Below are 4,067 nucleotides of genomic sequence, written 5' to 3' on the forward strand. Positions count from 1 at the left end.
GGCCGGCGGCAGAGGGGCGCGGCTGGCGCCGCGGGCGTGGCCCGTACGTCTGGCGTCATCGCGTCAGGGGTGCCCCACCCCCTCCGGTGCATACGTGCGAGGCAGCACGTGTGGGCAGCCTAGGGCTGCTACCTCTCCCATATGTCTCATTCCATTCTTCCCCATGATTGTGCAGCCTCTCTTGCTGCTTCTTATCCATTTGACTGAGATCCTCTCAGCTCAGATCTAGGGCGAATTGGTCTCAATTTCATAGAATGCGTCCAGTGGGCGGCGTGCGGCGCAGCGGTTAGCACTGGGACTGCGGTGCTGAGGACCAGGGTTCGAATCCCAGCCCTGGGTCATTGTCCGTGTGGAGTTTGCACATTCTCCCCGTGTCTGCGTGGGTTTCACCCCCACAACCCAAAGATGTGCTGGTTAGGTGGGTTGGCCACGACACTTAATAAGAAACGTTTGCAAAAACAGATCCATTATACAGTCGTACATGCAGGGGGCGATCAATTCTACGTTAAGGGTATTAATCAGGGGTATTTTGGGCTGAGAATGAGCCTTTTAGGGGCTGTTTAGGTACAGGGGCTGTTTAGCACAGGGCTAAATCGCTGGCTTTGAAAGCAGGCCAGCAGCACGGTTCGATTCCCGTAACAGCCTCCCCGAACAGGCACCGGAATGTGGCAACTAGGGACTTTTCACAGTAACTTCATTTGAAGCCTACTCGTGACAATAAGCGATTTTCATTTCATTTTACAGGACACAATGGTACATTGGCCCAACATGGCTTTGAAGAAAAAATTGTTCTCCATCCATTTCCCATGCTATTTTTAATTGCCTTTTGTGTGTCTGCTTTTTGCAAACTATGTCACAAAATGGTATGATGCTGGTAAAACAAATATGTTTTTTTGCACCATTAAAATCAAACTGACGCATATTTTTGTAAACTATGTTGGGACAGGAGCTAAGAGAAAGTAAGGAGCAGGAAAGAAAAGGGAATAGGGTGTTCTTTGCGATTGATACATTTAGTGGTCAGGGTGCTGTGAGCCAGGAAGCAGGATAATCACTGATGAGAGGCTGAATTCACCGCCCTGCCGCGCCACATTTCTGTTTCACCCTGCCGGCGGGATGCTCCATTGCGTCAGCTGGTCAATGGGGTTTTCCGGTGTAGGCCAGCCCCACGCTGTCGGGAAACCCCCAGGCTGCCAGCAAAATGGAGCAGCCCGCCGGCGGAGAATCCAGCCCGAGGTTTTGAAGCAGCAACAGCAAGAAAGAGAGGCAGCCAAACTCAGGGAACAGCTTACCTGGAGCTGAGGTGCTGAAAGTAAATGCCAGTTGGCGCAAAATAGTTTTCTTTGCTGGACCATTCGTAAGTTCAGATCACTTCGGCTGTACGTTGTGGTAGTCACTGGCTAAATTTGACCAAAAGATTTTTGACTTGTTTATGAAGTGGAGGGGCCTCAGTAGAGTTTAAGATTGCGGGAGATGTAGATGCTTTTGGGTTTCCAGTCTTTGAGGGACTACGCGTTAGTGCGCCAATGTAGTGTTTGTAGTGTTTCATATTTCTTCTACCTAGGGAAGCACGGTGGCGCAGTGGTTATCACTGCTGCCTACGGCATTGAGGACCCGGGTTCGATCCCAGCCCCAGGTCACTGTCTGTGTGGAGTTTTCACATTCTCCCTGTGTCTGCGTGGGTCTCATCCCCACAACCCAAAGAGATGTGCAGGTTAGGTTGGATTGGCCACTCAAAATTGCCCTGTAATTGGAAAAATAAATAGTTGGGTACTCTAAATTTATTTTTAAAATAATATTTCTTCTACCAAAATAAATATGTTGTTTAATGAAAGAGAGATTTGAGTTCTTACTGTTTCCACAGGTGTTTAATCACTAAATACAAAAGAATATACGCGACACAAAACTAGTGATCCAGGTTGGGAAGTTTTCTGTCCATCCTGTAGACAATATCCTCTCCACTGGGAAACTTGTCTTGACAAGGTGAAGGATGGGGTGATGAAGGTGGAGAAAAGTGTGACGGTGATGATACATCCCTGCTTGACTCCAGTCTTTTTTTAAATAAAGATATTGATTAGGTTTCAAGGACAAACATGAGCTATATTTTCAACAATCAAACAGCAAAGATGTAGAAATACAAAGTCAAGGGCAGCGACGGTGGCACAGTGGGTTAGCACTGCTGCCTCATGGCGCCGAGGTCCCAGGTTCGATCCCGGCCCTGGGTCACTGTTTGTGTGGAGTTTGCACATTCTCCCCGTGTCTGCATGGGTTTCACCCTACACAACCCAAAAGATGTGCAGGGTAGGTGGATTGGCCAGGCTAAATTGCCCCTTAATTGGAGAAAAATGAATTGGGTACTCTAAATTTATAAAAAAAATAAAGAAATACAAAGCCAAAATGTTGTGTACTCATCTTTCCTTAGAATTGTAACAGATTAACCAGCCCACAAACCAAACCCCCTCACACCTGACGGTGTCCAGATCCTTTAAAAAATTAGAAAAAAGGTTGCCAGTTCAGGTAGAAATTCCCCACCAACCCCTTGGTGCCATACTTAATTTTCTCCAAGCGTAGAAATGACATCAAATCGCCCAACCACGCGGGTGCTCTTGGCGGTGTAGGAGACCACCAGCTATGCGCCTCCTGGCCACCAATGAGGCAAAGATAAGAACATCCGCCCCTACCCCAGAGTGGAATGCTGGTGTGTCTGAGACCCAATGGACATGGTTCTAGGGCCATCCGAAGAATCTCCAATATAGTATTAAAAAGGAAACCCAGAAGCTAACAAGTTTGGGGAAAGACCAAAACATGTGAGTGTGGTTAGGCTGGCGCAAGCGAGCATCGATCACACTTGTCTTCCACATCTTTCTCGGCGTGACGCGACTTTTCGTCCGGCGTCACTTCGTCCAACGTCACTTCGTCCACGTCTTTTGGTCCTACGTCTTTTTGTCCAATTGTAAATAAACTCCTTAGAAAACAAGGTATAATATCTTGCACAATATCTTTGTGTATAATGCGCAAAACTATAACGAGCCTCGTTAAAGGATTGTTATTACCATTCTCTTTCCTTTAACGAGCCTCGTTAAAGGATAGTTATTACCGTTCTCTTTCCATTCAGTTGTTATTGTATCGTCAAAACCTCATGATAAAGTAGAGTACTCATTCTCTCTCTTTGAAATTGCTAAAATTAAATGTAAACTTTCTGAATTTGCCCATCCCGAAATAGCAAAGTTCATTGTGTCGACCAAGAACAAAAGAAAAGTAGTTGATGAAAGTAATTACATCTACGATTTTCATTCAAGCAGTACAGAACTAGGAAAAGAATACTGGAGATGTGAGAAAAGAAGGCTGTGTTCAGTGCGGATTCACACGGTAACGGAAAACAATGAGCCGAAAATTATTTATTTTTCTAGTGAGCACCTTCATCCAGCTGATGTAGATTCGTTAAATGCTAGAAAAGCAGTTGCAGAAATAAAGCATGAAGCAGTGGAAAACATAGCAGCAAGTTCGCGTAGCATACTAGCGGCCAAGTTTACGCAACTAACAAAAAATACTTGCTCTCAACTTCCTAGGTTGCCCGTCGTTTCAAGGACTATTCAAAGGTGGCGACAAAAAAATTCTGGATTTCCCGCTAATCCAGCAGCTAGATATGGTTTTGAAATACCTGACGAATATTGTAAACTTGATAATGGCGAACAGTTTCTGAGATACGATTCGGGCGTCGAGGATCAACAGCGCTTACTAGTATTTGCATCAGAAAGTGCTCTTCAGGATATAGCATCATATCGTCATTGGTCATGTGATGGAACCTTCAAGATTGTGCCAGAACAGTGGTTTCAACTGTTTTGCATTCATGTACAAGTTAAAGGTAGCAGTTTTCCACGGGTCTTTGCATTAATGCCGAATAAAACAAAGCAGACATACGAATTGTTTTTTGAGCAATTGAAAATTATGCAACCTAATGCAGATCCGCTTGATATCATGGCAGTTCACAAGGCATTTAATGCATCATTCCTTAATTCATCTGTCGTGGCATGTTTGTTTCATTTCAGCCAATCAGTGTTTCAAAAAAT

This window comes from Scyliorhinus canicula, chromosome 12, assembly GCF_902713615.1.
Source record: "Scyliorhinus canicula chromosome 12, sScyCan1.1, whole genome shotgun sequence".
Taxonomy (NCBI): Eukaryota; Metazoa; Chordata; class Chondrichthyes; order Carcharhiniformes; family Scyliorhinidae; genus Scyliorhinus; species Scyliorhinus canicula.